The sequence below is a fragment of the Tenebrio molitor genome, chromosome 8 (genome assembly GCF_963966145.1).
Source record: "Tenebrio molitor chromosome 8, icTenMoli1.1, whole genome shotgun sequence".
Lineage (NCBI taxonomy): Eukaryota > Metazoa > Arthropoda > Insecta > Coleoptera > Tenebrionidae > Tenebrio > Tenebrio molitor.
This window is the reverse complement of record NC_091053.1, coordinates 16,763,174-16,782,912: the sequence shown is the minus strand read 5'-3', so window position 1 is coordinate 16,782,912 and position 19,739 is coordinate 16,763,174. Positions and strand designations below refer to the sequence as shown.

The 19,739-nt window shown below is 37.7% G+C and overlaps 1 protein-coding gene and 1 long non-coding RNA gene across 3 annotated transcripts in view; one reads left to right on the top strand and one right to left on the bottom strand.

Annotated features, from left to right (window-relative positions):
* Positions 1-10,954: 10,954 nt before the first annotated feature.
* LOC138137550 (uncharacterized) lies at positions 10,955-13,781 on the bottom strand. The gene is made up of 3 exons (XR_011161787.1): positions 13,723-13,781; positions 12,388-13,667; positions 10,955-12,333 (listed from the first exon to the last, which is right to left on the bottom strand). It is a non-coding gene; the product is annotated as an uncharacterized lncRNA (long non-coding RNA).
* Positions 13,273-19,739, top strand: part of LOC138137548 (uncharacterized) — a 104,652-nt gene continuing 98,185 nt past the window's right edge. For both annotated transcript variants that reach the window (XM_069057008.1, XM_069057007.1), the window contains exon 1: positions 13,273-13,413. The gene's annotated coding sequence lies outside the window, so the exon portion shown is untranslated. The remainder of the gene's footprint in view (positions 13,414-19,739) is intronic.

Sequence of the window (19,739 nt, the reverse complement as noted above, 5' to 3'; positions counted from 1 at the left end):
AAATCACTAGTTATTTTCATATTGCCCAGTTGTCATCCGTGATTTCTTAATTTTTCAAACTATTCATTTGTTTAAAGTGACATTGTCAAATAAATTGCAAAATTATTTAATTGTATTTTGTAAAAAGGTTAAATGGAAAGTTCAAAACGAACTAGGGTGGTTCTATTGGCGCGAAAGAAGGGGGTCATAAGAAATTATTATGAGGAACAAACAAAAAAGTGATAATAACGGAAAGAAATTACAAATTTGTGCCAAAGGAGCTCCAGTATTGTTACCTGACTAATAATTTGTGTTCGTTTTTCCGATTTTGAATAAATGAAACAGATTAGTTTGTTACCTGTTTGTCGTGTGTTTTTTATAAGCTTTATTAAATTGCTCCAATTCATCTACGTAGTTGCTGCATTTCACTTTAAGTGTTCGGAGCAATGAATGATTCAAAACATTTTTTAGTTCAATAAATAAAAATGAAAACATAACAATATAGTTATTTATGATATAATTGTTAAAAGTAAGATTTTATTTTAGGAGAAAAAAATCACTTTTAACACTATTTTTTCTACAAACAGTACACTAGTTATTTATTTAACGAGTTCGTGTGTAAATTGGGCTTTCTTTGGTAGGTATGAGTGGGCCAGATTAAAACGCGAGTGAAACGAGGCCCACGAGTGCCAAAAAAAGTCCAATTTACATAAGAACGAGTTGAATGCAACGTTTTTTTGTTCGACGACCCCCTTAAAGGCTTCAAATCGCTTAAAATCTTTAAAATTAACTTGACGTTTCGTTTTGACAAGTTGTCACATTTATCAAAATCCGTTCACATAGGAGAAAATTCTCAAATTCTGACAGTGTCGAACAAAAAACACCATTAAAAACACTTAAAAAATGAGGTTATGTTAAAAATATAATTGAAAGCAGGACGCAGAAGAGCATGGAGTCATGGAGTGTTGCCTGTTTTCAACCCCGTCCCTCGATTGTAGGTAGGTACAGCTTGACCATAATAGCTTGGCGGATGAGATGCGCACAAGAGGAAACGAGCGAGTCTCTGTAAGACAAGGATATGGCTATGATTGTAGGTACGGTACACTCAATGAAGCAGATCTGCTCAAAACAGCCCGTACGTGCTGTTCGCTTGAAGCGCAGATTTTTTTTTACACGATCTAAACACTTCCAGACCCAACAAACAAGTGCGCTCCGTTAATGGGAGGGATTTCGGTCCACTGCGTCACCCGCCAAGCTGTTTTGGTCGACCTCTAGAGCTTATTATTCTGGTATTCATGGGTCTTTCTGTGCTGCTCTGTCAAAACGTCATTGTGTCAAATGACTTGTCATTACTTTTAACACTAGTGGGAAAAAACTTAATTTTTAATGCATGTACGGCGTGTTAAAAATTGACTTTTTACTAGTGTTTGTAGAAAAAATATATTTTGTAACTAGATTTGATGTCGGTACACTAGCGAAAATTGTTTATACCCAAGTACAGTTAAAACAAGCATTTTATTTAAAATTTAATTTTGACATTCCACGAGTTTTTTGAATTTACTATAGGTTCGCAACGTAAAATGCATATAGGATATAGGCCGTGCCATGCCAAACTTACCTCGTAGTAGGCGTTGTAGAGTCGACTGTAGGTACATACTGTGAACGCACTACTCGTGTAAAACATAAGATTTAAACAGCTGATCCGTGAACCGTAGCCTGTATAGTGCGTTCATAATCGACTCTTCAACGCCTACTATGAGGTAAAATTAAAAAAAAAAAACACCCGATAGGTACTATGCCGGCCAAAAAATTTTGGCCGTCATTGTCTGTCAATTCAAAAAAAAAAATTGTAATCCGTACTTTATTGTCATCATGATTACCGTCTTGATTATGAACGTTTTTTTTTTGGGTGGTAAATTTCAAAACTCAAATTTATTTTGTCATTTCTACTACACAGAACGTTTACCTCAGGTTATCTATGTACGATTGCTCTAATTTTGTTCATTCATATCGGATTTTTGGAATATCTGAGCTTCAAACAGTTTAAATTGATTGTCAAAATGACAAGAATCGAAAGTAGGGTTACGATTCCTAAAGGTTTATTTACACTTTTCTTGAATGTCAAGAAAGTGACGGCCAAAATTTTGTGGCCGGCATAGTACATGAATGCTAGAAAAATTAATAGTTATTTATTTTACGAGTTCGTGTGTAAATTTTTTTTTTTTTTTTTTGGTACGAGTGGGCCAGATTAAAACGCGAGTGAAACGAGCGTTTTTGTAATGTTATTTATAATGTTATTTATACTGGGTGTATTATGAAAAACCTTTGGTGCTATAACTTCCTTATTTTTTATCCGATTTTAATAAATGATATGTCAAACAAAATCGTTTTTAAATGGGCTACAATTTGAATTGATCCAATATTTGTTCTTGAGTTCTGTTTTTGACAAATAATAGTCAACTTTTTGAAGTGAAACTTTTTATGGGAGGGTCTTGAAATTCTGATCGGCAACCTTTTTGTGTGACGAAAAGTGGTGGGGGTAAACACTGTCTCGCACAACGGTTGCGCCAATATTTCCATCTCACTTAATTTGGAGTCTAATTAATTATGTAAATTATAATAATCTGTTTAAGACGATACAAACATCCCTTAAAATTGTGTATACATACTTCTGTCTTTGTCACACTCACGGCATTTGTCGATAATGTCCTCTCTTTTAATTAAAAATGAACAATGAGTTACGCATTTTGATAGATATTGTTTAGTGTTATCGTTAAAATATACAATTTTGTTGTAAATATGCTTAAGTCAGGCGCAGAAAGAACAAGAGCGTGGCGTGAGAGAAAACGTACGAGTGAAGTGACAGTTCAGAATGTGAAAAAAACGGTGTAAATAATAAAGACAATGAACCAGCAACTAGCATCTCGGCTCAGCCACCGCCTCTTGCATCTATCAGTGATAATTTACAATATTCTGATTTTCCTGTAATACAAAAGTTTCACTTCTATCGTGCGTCTTTACGAAACACTCTTTTTTTTTTTAATGGCACTATTAACTTTTTTTGCTCAGTTTTATAGAGATTTTTATTTTAAATATGAAAATGTAAACAACCATGCTCATGCATAGAAGCAAAAAGAAGAAATTAAAAAACGATGTATTTTTTTTTTTTAAATTAAGCAGTCACATTAAACAGTAATAAAAGTGCATTCTAATTTTACAAAGTGACTAAGAGAGCTATGGGCATTCAAGACAATGTCTATTTGACTCCGGCCAATAACAGAGATGATTTAATAAAAAGAATCGTAGCAGTATGTGAACAAATACCACCAGAATTTTTATTAAACGCCACAATGGGCGTCAGTGGAAGGTGTCGAATGTGCCTTAGAGAGAATGGAAGTAATTTCAAACATTTGCTATAGTAAAGTTATGGCTTCTTGATTTTTGGAAATTCTATTTTTTTTATTAAAAACAAATTTTTGATTTTTTATTTTAATGTTTATGTATTCAGAAGATAAACATCTATCAGAATAAAGATAAAAAAATATACAGTGCAACTTAAAAAAACAAAGTTAGCTGCGGTCTGTCAAAAAATATAATGTTAAAAAAAAATCATAGCATGTCGGGCTATAGTGTTTCTAAAACGATTTTGTTTGACGTATCATTTGTTAAAATCGGATAAAAAATAAGGAAATTATAGCACCAAAGGTTTTTCATAATACACCCGGTACATATAGCTTTCAAAGTCACAAAAACCATTCCTCTGGAACTTTGCGTGCTTGCAAAAAAATCCGAGTATCTGTGGCATTTCTTTGATTGAAGGAACACTATAGTGAAATTTTTTTAATAAACAATTGTCAGTGTCAAAATGAAGTAAAAAACCATACTGTACCACCCTAAAATTTGGACATATGGACCAGCTGTATAACAATTTGACACCAAATCATGGTTAAGGTTATGTTCACTTCACTTCCCGTACCTTTCTTCCGTGAATTCATTTTCAAAACAAATTTAATGAGAAATCAGGAGAAACCTTTTCGAATTTGAAATAAACTCTCGCTCGTTAGGGCGCAGGCTCAGTTACATAAAAAAATGTTGACACTCAATGTGACCAATCGTATTATCATGAAAATCACAGTTTGGCTCATACCAACAAGACAACGTTTTGACAATTGTTTATTAAAAAAATTCAACTATAACCATAACATGCTCATCAAACTCATTCTCGTTCTCTTCGTCATCACTTACTGCCACATTTGTCACTAAAAACAAAAAATTAAAAACATTCTAATTTTATTCCAAAGTTGCATTAACTAGGTATACAATGGTATAAGGTATACAATACTGTGTACCTGTTTTTACTAAAATAATATCTATTTTAAAAAGCCAACCAAGAATTACATAACGTTACTTAGGTATGTACACCTAGGTTTCTTTACTAAAGACATAAGACAAGGACAAGAACACGATCTCGAACTCTCGAATACGAAACAAGAAAGAATAAAGGAATGGTAGCATAGAATGGTAGACAAGAGGAAGAGGAATAAGAGGATACGTGAAAAGTTAGTGAGTTATATACCGAGGCTACGTTATCTCTGCCGAGGCCAGCCAATCAAAATTTTTTCAAAATTCTTCAAACTAGCGCATGCGCAATAACTTTGCAAATGTCGCCAAAGGTGTGATCCGTCAGTGGCAATCTGGCAGTTCTGGCACTGAAGGACTGAAGCTTTCTAACCTCAGATCGAGAAATTGGAAATACTCAAAGCGATTGATTTTTAAGCAACTTTGTAGCAAAACAGCAATTTTAATTGCTATTTTTATTTGAATTCGCAAATTTTGTGTATAGCAGCTTATTTGTTAGTTGTCGGCTCCGGGTGGGTTCCGGGTCAGGTCCGGTTGGGTTTCGGATCGGCTCCGGGTGGTTCCCGAGTTGGCTACGGGTGGTTCCCGGGTCGGCTCCGAGTCGGTTCCGGGTGGTTTCAGGGTCAGCTCCGGGTGGTTTCCAGGTCGGCTCCGGGTGGTTTCCGGGTCGACTCCGGGTGGATTTCGGGTCGGCTCCGGGTGGTTTTCGGATCGGCTCAGGGTGGTTTCCGGGTCGGTTAGGGTGCGCTCCCCGGGTCGGCTCCGGGTGGGTTCCGGGTTAGGTCCGGTTGGTTTCTGGATCGGCTCCTGGTGGGTTCCTAGTCGGCTCCGGGTGGGTTCAGGCTCAGCTCCGAGTGGTTTCCGGATCGGCTCCGTGGCGGATCCAGGTGGTTTCCGGGTCGGCTCCGAGTGGGTTTCGGGTCGGCTGTTAGTAAGCTCCGGGTCGGCTCCGGGTAGGTTCCGCGTCAGGTCCGGTTGGTTTCTAGGTCGGCTCCGGGTGATTTCCAGGTGGGCTCCGGGTGGGTTCCGAATCGGCTCCGGGTCGGTTATGGGTGGTTTCCAGATCGGCCCCGTGTGGTTTCCGGGTTACTTTAATAACTTATTTTTATAACAATGTTTTCGTATATGTATTTTAAACCTACAGTTAACTGGCGTTGGTGAATCCGGCCCTTAATTTATTATTTGCTTTATTGTTTTGTTGTTATAGGCAAAAAAAATATAATTAAGTAATTCATTGTCTTAGAAAAAATTTTTGATTACATTTTGTATTGATAACTGTTATTTAAGTTATTCTTTGCCAAAGAATATCCGACAAACAAAACATTAAACACAGCAAATAAAATTTTAATGAAAAAAAAAATAAAAGTAATTTTTTAGAGAAAGTTTTATGTTATGAAAAATTGCCAAAATTTGAACAGCATTTGAATTAGTATCTCGTATTGTCAAATTAAATCTTTTAACACGTAAATCAACCGACAAAAACACAACATGGAAGTAGCGCAAATTTTCTAATAATTTAATTAAACAACACAATTCGGTTGCCATGGTGACCATAGCACTCCCGATCATTGAAAATATACCAATTTAACTATAATAAAGAAAAATAAGTACAAATATAATTTCAAGATCATTTATCAAAGAAATCATAATGAGTCGTTTTTTGTGCCGGTCAGTGTATATCATTCAGAGTAGGTCTTTTTGTGCTTCGCCCAGTTGTCGACCTCAACTGCGTTTCGGTCTTCATTCTCTGGACTTGACACAAAAAGACTCACTTCTACTCTTTATGATATAATATCCTATCAGGCCTTCAAATAAATATATATTTAGAGTAGGCGTAGGCGACATTCTGTTAACAGTGTAAAGTATGTATTTTTTGTAGGTAACCCATTATTCTCCGGGGTTACACAGGTTACATAGTAAGTTTTTCCAAATTTCATATTGTCATATTCCGTGGAGAGGGAATAGGAAGAATGCACTACAAAAATTAAAAATATTTTCTAACCTAATTTTATTTCGTTAAAATGTCAGACGTTTCTTGTGTCATTTTCTATACTGGAAAAATGTTGAAAACAATTGAATTTCCATAGGTTGCTCTAAATATAAATTTATTTGAAGGCCCGTTACTATTGTGCGATAAAACCTTGACAGTTTTTTTGAAGAGGAGAAACGACCGCTGTACTAATCGTAACAGTATTTACTGTTTTAATTTTGATCGAATAATTTTTTTTTCGTCCCTCGTTCTCAATGACTGTGTAAACACATGAGCGGGTATGAATTTTAGGGTTCAAATAATATTTAATGTTAACTCCGTTTTGAAGAATTTGTGGAAAAAATGATAAATATACATACTTATATTTTTTTAATTTTAACGAGCCCTACTGATGGTTAAACTGATTACGTGTATTTCTATAACACCCGGTATATTGATATTTTAACTTTATAATTTTGGACCTAAAGATCAAATTGTTCCAACGCGAACAATATAGTTTCGTGGAAATTGAGGTTTTAGGTGTGTCTTGAATTGTCATTTTATTTTTAGATGTCAGTATTGCCAACCTAAAAACCTAAAAGTGATAGTTCTAGATGTCAAACGCCGATCATATTTGACTGACAATTGATATTGACAATAACTGTATTTACTACCTGCTGTGTAAAGAGCTATCAACCGTGCAAAGACTAAAACGAAAGTGTTTGAAAGAGTTTGGTGGTTTGTAGCAGCAGCTACGTATTCAACGGAAATACCACAGCTTTCTGCAATATGACGTTTTCCACGTCATCAGACCGATGAAGTTTATTACTGAAGAACTTTTTGTTGGCGTCCTCCTGCGACAAATTTTGCAACAATTTTTTGTGCTCGTCTTGTGACGTTCAATTTCGATTTATCGAGGGTTGCGCAAAATCATCGACAAATACGTTTTTCATCTGCCGCAATCGTTCGATACGTCGCAATAAAACTCTTAATCATCGTCGATAAGATAGAAATGTGATGTGACTTTTAGGTCGATTATTTTAAACTGTCCCCAACGACCAAAAACAAAAGCACTCAGAGCTGCAACGATTACAGCAACACGTTTATTGGTGGAAGTGCATAACGGTAAAATGGTAAAAGGTTCCACGACTTGCTCTAAAAGAACACGATTATGAGCTTCGTCGCCGACAGGGCCGGCTTTGACACATTTTAAATTTTAACGTGCAGACCTTCAAGTTCGTATTGCGCTAGAGTCTAGAGTGCTAGACAAATGACGAGCTAGATGATTGAGTATCGACTGTGACCTTGAAAAGTTGAGCAAAATTTACGAAACGGTTTCCACCTGGCACTAAGCCAGTTCAAACTTTCGCCACGTCTGAAAAAGTTCCCCCGTACGAAATTTGATTTGTTTCGTGATTCCCGCACTCCGGGCGACAATTATACCAACCTTCGCGAACAACAATCCAGACACGTTGACCTAACAGTTCACCAAACAAACAAAATTCGTGGGGAGTTCTTTCACTTTCGTCGTAAAATCACCGACTTTACCGGTTCCTGTCCGTTCGCCGTCAGTTACACCGGCAAATAAAAAATACATTTTTTAAATAACTCCGTTCCTTTTCATGTTTTTTGCTCCTGTCACAGACAACGTGCCACATGAAGCCGCCTTTGAAATATATTCAACCCATTTTAACGCTGACGCACCTGAAATATGCGCTTCGGGGCGCTTTCCTTATGAAATGTCCAAAGCGAAATCGAAATGCGAATTTCAGGTTGGTATCAAAATGGCGGTCGGTTGGCGGGACCGTTCAAATTTTACATCTTCAATTGTTACAGTTTGGCGAATCGCGCCGGAAAGTGTGTCAAGACGCATCCGCCTACGGTGGACGTGTTTACGCGATATTCGAAACTCGGCGGTGGAATTTGCTCTGGTCGGCAGTTGAGGACAAGAAGTACGGCGAATTCGCGGATTCGGTGAAAGTGTGCCAAGGTGTATAATGTATATAGTGGACTCTGAAATGGAGGTTCGGCTGCAAACTCGAACTTACGTAAACACCGCTAACGACCTCCTTTTTCACTTGACACTGAATCTTAACTGTTAAAGAGTCCTTATAAATCGCAACTGTTCATTCTCGGCACGAACACGTGGCGTTTTAATGGCGACACTCGCGAATTCTTGGGAAAATTCTTGCGAAAAAGAACCAACGCCACTCGTAAATTGCATCTCACGAAAAGAGCGACAGTCGCAGGGTCGGCGAGATCTCCCAACAAATCACAAATACGAATACGACAGGCGTAACAAATTTTAATATTTTTTATGCCTGGGTTGTAAGTGTTGTTTCTTAATTATTTATGCCTCAACTCAACTTTGCTTTTGTGACTAAGACCTTAATATTTGATGTTTATGAGGAGAGTTCAAATTGGGCTCGAAATTTTGCTCCCGAAGGCAAGAGAATTGGCCAGCGAGGAAATAACTTTTTTCGATGATGTAATGAAATATCTAGAAGCCCCGTGTACCATCGTTATCGTCGCAGTTGTTTTTGATTGGTGTTTACAACGATGACAGAACAACTAGTTCACACTTGTGTTGCGCAACTCATTGTTGTTAGATTTCTTGGCGATGAATGTGTCAGAAGCGGTGAAATTCTTGTGAGACTTCGCCAACGGTTTGGAGACTGTAAGAGGTGCACAAGTGTTCCAGTGATGCTAAAATAATAGGAAAGGACGTAAACCGGTCGTGAATTTGTCGCAAACAAAACGCCTACGAACTTCGATTATCTAAAAAAAAATATTGTCCTTTGCTTTACTTTTGTTACAGATTTTGATATTTACATGTGTTTCTTAAAACGAAAATTTAGGTTCGCTATTAACATATATATACAGGGTGGATGACAAAATCTGCTCCGAGTTTTAGAGCTTTTATTACAGATCATCTCCCGACGATCGATGTGCCAATCGAAATACATATTACTCATATTAGGTATGGTATAGTCGTTTTCAACGACATCCCTGCTGTCATTTTCAATATGTTGAATTATGTTGGCAGAAAAAAGAAAAGAAATCCCAAGAATAAGTTTGAACCTAACCTCCTGCCAAAATTTGACATTCGGTTTGTCAGATATATCAAATTATAAAAATGCCTCGAAAAAGGAGGAATCTTTAAACCGTTAAATTAAAACGAGCACTCACTGCTTCGAAGACATTAAAAAACACGATGAACTACGACCAAAACAACTGTCAACAGTTTTCTTTCATAACCCTGCTTTGTTCTGACACTTGCAAACACGTTAAAAACAAAATTTGGCGACGTTTTTTAATTTTATTTTAAATAGATATTTTTGAGTTATTCGTTATAGAAAATAGTGTAGATAAACCCTGTGCCAAAATAAAAAAACCATTGTGGTGCAAATAACATACATTTTTCATGACATTTCCTATTATTTATCACAGTGAAAGATAAGTCATTTGCACCACTATGGTTTTTTGAGTTTGGCACAGCGTATACCTAAAAGATGCAATTTTTGGCCTTGATACACAAACAACTATTACGTTAATAACCTCATTTTTTACTCTTGTCATGTTTTTGTCTTTTTGACTTACGTACATAAAGTCTGTCTCAATTCTAAATTTCCACCAACACTGCATTCTACGGTGGAAATACAACCGGCAACTGTTATGTTACGGTTGGCTTCAAAAAAAAACGGGGACTGTCAGAAAAAGTTCTGTCAGATTTTATTAAATTTTTATAGTTTGAAACGGCCATTTAGAATTTAGATTATAAAACTGCACTTATGTGTCAGAAATACTACTGTCAAACAGACACAAATTGACATAAATTGACAAATTAAATTTTCAGTTCACATTAGGTCAAATTTCATTTCCCGTTTTTTTTTTGAAGCCAACTGTACAAGGAATTCACTGCCTTACATTTTATTTGTCAACAGAAACCACATAGCCTCCAACCTTACCAAATTTATGGCCAACCTAGTAACGAATATCCCTAAATGCTAGGGAATAATTTGTTGTTGACGTTATGTAGGTATTATATCGCGCGTTCAAATGAAATCCTGGGCTGGGAGGGCGTTGGAAACCGTCAATTGTTGTGCTTTTTTAAAGCGTAAATTAATTGGAGCATGTTGACAGCTAACTGAAATTTAAAGCAAAAAAATTGGTTTTCTTTCTTTGCTTGTTTTACATTAAAAATAGAATAACTTAACGATTCCTATTCTCGAAGCAACTATTTAAGGACACCTTTGCTCTAAACAAAGATGTTCGTTTATGTCCCGATTAAACATAAACAAATGTCATTCGTGACAAACGGCGGGAAATTCAAACTTTACACTGTTCTAAACGGTTTAATTTTTCCAACGCCTACTCAGTCTAGGACTTCATTTGAACGCGCGATACATTCTGACCAAATTGAGACATTTTCAGGGCTCACTAAATTTTAGCAGCCATAGTCTTTTTATTTTTTTAAATATGTTTATACCGAGTGAGCAATAATAACTGTTTCAGTTGCCAATAAAAAAATGTACATAAAATTTTCAAGCTATTGTAAATTCATTTTTGTAATGATGAACTAGCTGGAACTTTTTTTTTTGTTAGATTTTTTTACAAAATAAATAAAAATTGGACAGTTGGCAAATATTATTGTCGCTGCCATAGTGAATTAATTTCCAAAACGGAGTAAAGCATCAATAAGCAAGCAGATGAAGTAGCACATTTTAGTCTTTCAACAAAATAAAAAAAATTACTAATGGAGATTATGGAAACGTAATGATAATGAAAAAGTACAAAATTGTAGAAGCAAATGACGTGACCCATAACCTAACTTTTTAAAAGCCCAAATTCGCGGTAAAAAGGTGTGTTCACAAGACAAAATTATGTAACTAAATTTAGTAACTCTAGTTTGTCATTACAAAAATTAATTTACTATATTTCGGTTTGTTTTATTGACATGATTGACAGCTGGCATACATTTCAAATTTAATAATTCGAAGTATCAAGGTCGTCACTGTGAACATCCTCATATTCCATCAAACATCAAACTCCGGTATTTCCCTGTTTCTAAAATTTTCTTGCATTAAGTAAATTCAGGATGAATTGGGTATTTGAAGGTCAATTTTTTGATTTTTTGGCTGTTATGTGATTATGTCTTAAATAGTGACATGCAGGGAACCAACATAATGCGAATTTAGCGTAGTAAATTCTGGATAGATTGGGTATTTCAAGGTTAAATAATTTTATTTTTTGGGAATGTGATTATGTCCTTTAAATAATAACATGCAGGGAACCAACATAATACCATAATGCTCAATCCAACGTGAACTGTGTATAATACGAAATTCTTGCGGTCTTGTTCTGTAAAAAAACGGTGATTATGTATTAAATTATTTCTACAAAAAATAGATTTAAGATTATGTGGACATTAGTTTACGGGAATGGCAGACTTTAGTTTACAAAAGCTGTTTAAGTAATTCGTATTTAATGTCTCAATGTATTCCTTACTGAGGACGTCTCCCTATTTAACCGTTTTACGTGAACGCCGACTAAAACACCCTTTCAGCCAGCGCAGCGCGGTCTAGTCTTTTTACTTTGCTTCAATACCCACGAAATAAACTACTAAAATGCAACGTGTGCTTCATCGGTTACAATTCCTGTCAAAATTTGTCCAAACAAATTAAAATCTCATGTTGCGGTTTCCTTGTCAAGTCATCAAACACACTGCAACCTGGAACATTTGCTTTAGATTTGTGCGAGCTTTGTTTATGTGTTTATTGTGCATTGTTAATAAATGTTTGCATAAAAAAATGACTGGCAGACGTAAGTGATGTGTTGGCAACAGCGAACGTAAAAATGAGAAAATGAACACGAACGCATGTAAAACGTAAAATGTTGCACAGAGCGAAGAGCAAAGACGACTTCTCTAGAAATGGATTAAAGTGTGGCACCCCTACACAGTCGAATTGGAGTCTTGCAGGTATCAAATTTTTTGCCTTCGTCGAAAGCATCACATTCCGTTAAACCTTGGTGCAGAGCAAAGATAAGTACAAATCTACAAAAAGCCATAAAAATAATACCTGAAAACCTGAATTATTTGGATTAAGTGGTAAAGAGAACAGAGGGGGTCTGAACTTGACATTTTGAAATGTCAAAATTTTCATTGCCTGCTTCGACACAATACACTGTTCTGAAAGAGTTGGTATTTCCGTTGGAAGACTTAAAATCGGATTGGTGGTCATCAGGTGTTGAAATTTCCTGGTACTTTCGCTTCAGACAGCCGTTTATGGATAACAAGTTCGCACAAAATGCCAGAGTCAAATTGGCAACACTGAGCGTCAAAATGACGTTCGCAAGCGCGAAATTCCGTCGCCTCCTCGACGCAAATCCAGAGTAGCATCCCGGCAAGCCCCGGTGTTTCCGCGAGGAGTCCCAGAATCCGGCTGTACCTCTCCGCATCGTCGGACCGCTTCTTCTCGCGCCTTCGCTTTGGCCTCACGTGAGCTCGGCAACAAAGTGGTTTTACCGACCGTCGGCCGTCCCCCACTCCTCCGAGACGCAACTCCAACTCCCGGCTGCGTTGTTTTCCTCCGCGCGCGCCTCTCATTCGAGGTCGAGAAACGGTAGAATACGTTTCGCGTTCTTGTGTCGAACCGCGCCTGTCTCAACACAGAAAATTTTCACAAATCATTGTCGTCGCAGCTGGCCATGGACGTCACTAGGCCTACCGGTGTGTGTTTTTCGCGACGGTGAGGTGGTGGTTGCGAGTGTGGCGCCCCCAGCATCGGAGTATCCCGCCTCGGTGTAGTGGAGATCCGTTCGGGTGTATATTGTGCCGAGTCGAATGTTTACTTAACGATAAACGTTCTGTGATTGTGTGTGACTGCTATTTTGGTTTCTTTACCATCGCTGCCACGTCGCACTGGGCTATTTTCGGGATTTTGTGCCGAACCAGAACCCGCCTCCTCTATTTTTAAGTGCCATTTTACACTCGATTCTTTGTGATCAAGTGCATCGTGTCAGTGCTTCCCTTGGATTACAGTGTCCTTTTTGGATTACGTCTCGCTAAACTTGTTATTGATCGGCACTTTCTTGGCTTTTTTTTGGTACGTATTCGACTATTTCATTGTTCTATTCGGCCGTCTCCTTCTCCGACGCGTTCGCTGTTTTTTTTTCCTTTCCTCCTCCGGTTCGATCCAATAAAACACCAATCTACATCGAAACTTTCCACTTGTGGACGAACCAAGGAAGTAACAAGCAACAATGGCGAGTGCCGATGGGCTGGTGCAGGTATCTACCAAGCCGTCGCGTAAAACAGATTTTTACCCGAAAAAAATTCAGTTCAAGGTTCGGCCCCAAACTGTAATTAGACAAACTCCAATTTGATGATGTCCAACTCGCAATTTCATACTTACTTTCGACGCGAATTCGACTTGTGACAACTCTTGTAATGACCACTGATTTAGTTGCGAATCTGTCAAAACCAGTTCTGCCAAATTAATTCTCATTAATCGTCATTTGTTTATAATTACGTACTACCATTAATATTAATTTTTCACAAAAAAGTGGGCAAATACAGATACAAATAATTTTAATTGTTTGAAAGTAATTACGACAATCATCGAGTAATAAGCAGGTAATAAAAACCCACAGCAGAGGCTCCCCCACACACAACACAATAGCCATTGACAGCTCTAGATCACGCATAAATAAGTGATTTCATGTGAACGTGTAATGTCTGGTTTACAATTAGAATAATCCAGGTGGACAAAGCAAATGAAAATAAATCTAAGCGTTCTTTTGAACAGTAACAGAAATAATGGGGAAATAAATTGTTGCAGAATTGGCACAACTGCACGCTGTCACAAAATATAAATAACAATGGCAGAAAAATATAAACAACTTTTTTATTAGATATTTGTTAATTTTGTAGTAACGAAACTGAACCTTTCTCTATTTTTAATCGGAGATATGAAGACATTTTCAAATTGAGAATTTTTGCTACATTTTGTTTTAGATGAGATCCGTTCTCGGATGCCTTTTAGGTCGTTTATTGCCGACCCAAGTTCGAGCTTCATCAGCACTCTTTTCACGTCATTCTTATTTCTTCTTATTCCCAATGAATTATCCCTGTTTCACGTGAAGACCGCATTTACATAGGTACAAACAACCGAATTATGTGGAACAAGGATGTGGTGATTTATTATCGAGCCGTAAATGTTGTTGATAGCCAGAAATTGGTAGTGGCGATTAGATTAGTCAGAACGAAACCTTCAGAGCGGTAACCTGTCGTTTGTGTTTACGTGAGAACTCCCCTAATTAATAAAACAAATTCCGTGTATGGCGTAGCGAAACATCTGTGAACGGTTCAGTTAAAATTTAATCAAAACCTGGAGACGACACTACTAAATGGGTTAGATAACAATCAGGGACTACGTTGTGTCAATCAATAACGGAACACCAAAAAGTGTGGTTGTTGCAGCGTAATTGTCGTCTCTAAGCTGCGAAGCTTCGTCGCGATTAAAAATCGTGTTTCAACCTTCGATAGAGCGCGACCTCAATTTAAGAATGATGCGGGAATTTTTTCGAAAAGTGTAATTTTCAAGTTTTCCAAGGAGAGTTGAGTCACGGGACTCAACAATCGTGTTGGGCGAAGTGTAGAAAAGGTGCAAAACAGCCGGACCGACTCTGGTCATTTAGTAATTGACGCGAATGACCTCGAGATGCCATCTTCGTATTTAAGTAAACAAGTGAAATCTTTCACCATTTCGTCGAAACTTCCATTTTGTCGTAAGTCCCAATGTCTGATTGGTGCGGGCTGGACAATAAATTCCCATTCGTCTCAACAAAACGACTTGATTGCTCTCTTTGAAGGTCAGTGGCGCATCTAACGGATATCACACAAATGATCAACTATTAATTTCAAAGTGCCGCCAGCGTTTCAAATCGAGACCGGGCCGGCGTTCATGAAAACGAAATTTATTCTAGGACAATTTCGTTTTCGAACAATTCGAACGTTTTCGTCTGTACTGTTATTTCCTGTTTTGTAACGGCAGCCTTATCCGTTTTATCAGGGCCTGTGTGAAATTGTTGTGCTGATGCGTGTTTACAATTTACATCAAGATAACCACGTATAATGGCTCACTCGCATTCTTGCAAACTAGACGGAATCGTTCAGCAGACGGAACTTTTCCCGCCGTCGTCTCTTATTTTAACATTTTTTTTTGGGTTTCTCGTTTTCAATCTGTCACGATTTGTCTTTGTGCCTCGTCAGGCCGCGGGGTATTTGTTGTCATATTTATCGTTTAATTCGAGCGACGATAGCGAAACAGAAGTGACATTCGTCGGTTCAGATTAGAGCCAGCGAAGTGTTTGTTTTCGTATTAATTCACGTATTATCGTTCTGACATTTTCACTCAGGAATACATTGAGGCATCCAGTAATCGAGCACGGGTTGACCCTAAACCGACGCTGCAATTCCGTGGATCGAAACTCCTCCAGTAACAAATAACAGCCGTGAAACGTAACGGTTATGGCGTAGCGCTATATGCTCGCTGTTATAACCGTTAAGACAACAGGTACCCACCTAAATAGAGAGTTGGAAGTGATTTAGTTCTGGATGCGTCCACATACACAAAAATACGAACCTGTTAACGACCTTGCCTTAATTATGCTGTTTACCGAACGACTCGAACAGAAAATCACTCGGAGTAATGGTGTTTTATCTTAGTAATTGAGGTTAGGATTTAGCATTTAATGAGATTTGACAGTATTAGTTGCCAAATTAATCGACATCTGTATGAAAATCCCCAAATGTACTGTCAACCAGACTTTGATTCGACAGTTCGTCGAATAATCGCGCCCCCATGATTGTTGGCGTTTTATTAGAGACTCCGGTCACTAACCTTGATGATTTAGCTGTGCCGGGGCGCGCCTGAAATCGATAAGAATTGGTTCGGTGAGAACGAAATTTGTATCAACAGGATAATTGTCACGACACGAGGTTGGTACTCGAATTGTGGCAGATCAAAGGAAATAATTTCGCGAATTTTATTAAAAATGTCAATTTTGTGTCTGCCCCATCAACCAATTTGTCATTTCGCTTAATTTTCGCGAATTCTGCAACTGCACAACATACGGTGACGTCGCGGAGAATGTTTTGAGGTTAGGTTTGCATTCGTTGTTTTTTTCTTTGATAAGATTGATTTTCCGCGAGTTTTCTCGTATGATTTGGGGATTACCGCATAAAATGAGTATTTTTGTGGTTAAAATGTAGCAGACTCGTTCCAAAAGTACTTCAGTTTTGAGGTTAGGTAATGAATGAATTTTGTGGGTCGTAGAGAGAAGCCGAGAACCGCGTGGCATTTTGTTGAGAAAACGGAAAATTGCTACGAGACAAGAGGAAAAAAGGAGGGGTGGAAAGAGCGGAGATTAAATGAGAAATTCGAAGAGACAAGTAATACAGATGGTGGTAATGAAATTCGCAAAGTTTCGAATGAGTTATTTTGAGAATCTGTAGAAGAAGAGTTGCGATTGTTAAGTTATTATCTTGGGTTTTTCGACTAGACGAGCTGAAGGAGTTGAAGATCAATTTCGATTTCGCACACACCCAAGACAACCAGCGCAACGGACCGGATCGGCGGCGGCTCGCCCCAGGTGATCTTGACGGCCCCGGTCTCGTCGTTTTCTGGGCCAAAAGCCTGTTCGCACTTTTTCGTCGATCATAACCTCGTAAAGCACAACACCAATAACCCGGCGAGCTTCATTAAAATTAATTAGACAGCTTGTAAGAACGAATCGAGTAACGGCGGCTCTCCGTTGCACGGTCACGACGATATTTTATGGGTTTACGTGCCCGAGTTAGTACCGGCAAATTGTATCGATCTGCTTCTTTCCGACACCGGAATCAAGTCGGGAAGATTTAATTAGCGAATCGAGGACTCGGCCTCGAGGATGGATCGGGAACGGTGACACGGACACGCCGAATTATAAATATTTATGGGCTTTTTCGAACGGGAAAGTGGAAAATGACGAGCGACACGGATCGGGGGAGTTGGGAAAGGCTCGGTTCGATCCCGAATCCCGATCGCGGAAAGCGTCGACGTACCTCGTTGTCGCAACGAAATTTGTATTTTTACCGATATTTACGTATTAAGAGTGAGGAGAGTCGTGATAATCGATAATGTGATGTCTTTGAGTGAGGGATGAGGGACACCAGGGAAAGCTTATGAAATGGAGAACGAGTCATGTGTATATCGTCGAGTTTGTTTCCCCAGGGACCGGTCCAACTCTCTCTTCTATTCAGATGATCTGCGCAGAATTTATTCCAAGAGATGTAGTCGCGTGTTTTTTTTTTGTATTATTTGTTTCACGAAATAAGTACACATCTTTTTTTCCCCAACATCCAACGCAAGAACCTTGTTACGAGTAATAGATTTAAGAAATTTTGCAAGTAAATAACACTGTTATATCACCAGAGCGCTGACTTTCACGGTTCATGGCCTACTCCAATTAGAAATTTTTTACTGTTTGCTTGACGTCGAGTCGTTAAATTTCTCTCTTCGCACCGGCGTACCATTCCAAGATAAGTCAGACTCGATGAACCAAGGTCTGGTGATGAAATATGATTTAATTGACATTCCATGATTGTAGATTAGTCTTTCTGAGGACCTTTTTTCATTGTAACACATTTGTGAGTGTTTCAAGTACTAGAAAAGAATATTTAAAAAAATCTAATTGTTTGAGTATAATTATTATTATTACATATTGCGTTCTGACGCACCAGGCACCGGTGCCACGGCATTCAGGCCAGATTAATTTATCATTACGGATACAGTAAAAGCTGCCTTAACGGACAGCTCTATCGAACGGACAGTTCTTTGGGCACCGTTTTAATTCGTATAAGTTTGTTAAGAAAGTCATCTCTATTGAACGGACAATCTGTTGAACGGACACGGACAGCAATTTTTCCCCCCTCTTTGAAAATAAAGCTCCCTTAGGGGGACGCGGCTCCAGTCAATCGCCATCAGCCAGAGCTAGTCGCCTCGTTTTACATGCATCAAATTTTTTTGAGTTACTCTTATTAGTGTATGATTTGCTCTTGTGATAACTTGCGCAATACATATGTAGTGGGTAAAGTTAAAATGAATTCGAAAAACAGACATGGAAAAATTTAAGCATCTGTCATTATATAGAGAGAAGAGTTTACAGCGAAATGGCAATCGAAAACGAATGTCAACCAAAAAAGAAGTTTCCAAGACAGAAGGTTTGAACATAAACTAGTTTATGAAGACAACTCGCAAAATTTAATGCAATGGTATCAAGTATACAAAGTAATAATTTTAAAATGTCAGTTTCAGTTTATCTAATAATGAAACTTATTTATCAATTTCTCTTCATAGTCGTAGAAAATGTATAGTATTCTACTCGCGGATAATGGATATTACTTGCTCGGATAAATTACGCCACTCGGCTGCGGCTCGTGCACAAATTCATCCTCACGAGTAATAGTGATCATTATCCGCTCATTGAATTGAATAATATACTATTACACTTAATATTATGACCTACATAATTTTTTTCCTTTGAACCAGATGTATTCCTTTTGAGCGGACATCTCTGTTGAACGGACAAAAAATTGGCGACCGACGGTGTCCGCTCATGCGAGCTTTTACTGCATTATTATCCAGGGATGATAAAATTCATTATAAAAAAGAGAAAGAATTCTTGGAAATAAAAGAAAAACGTTGAAACGTTGTAGGTAGGAGGTATAGAGAAGTTTGATAAATTTAGAATAAGATTAGAAACACAACTCTGTGTAGATGTTGTAAAACATTCAGAAACCATCAACATCCTACAGTTATATCTCAAAATAGAGAAGGGGCATTGAAAATAGGAATATAGAAGAAGGCAATACATATACAATGCACAATATACATACAAAAGAGGAGAAAAGATGGCGGAACAGCATGGAAATGAAAGATGAAAAATTGTTAGATGATAAAACAAAGTTCTAAAATAAGTTTAAAAAGAAGTAGGATATAGAAAAGAAAGAGCTGTAGGTGACCAAGAAAATGTTGAGAAATCTATCAAGAATAAGATGTTGTTGTCAAAAAGACTTGACGTAAACGTTTTAGATTCGATTGTCAAACTCAAGGTCGTTTAAAACTTACGACTGAACTGTACGTTAGTGTGAAATCTGTCATAAATTCCAAATATAATACCTTATAAACGCGCCTATATAAAGTCTATTCAAAAATCAAAAAACCACCAACGTCGCATTTTCCTCGATAATTACTATTGGCAACGCTGTCTAGAGTAAAATTTGGTGAGACTTGTAATTTTGAGGTTAAATGTTTATGAAGTGTCTTGTTTTTCTGGGCATGTTTAAGTAAAAATAATAAGAATCAATAAATAAATGAAACGTGCTGTT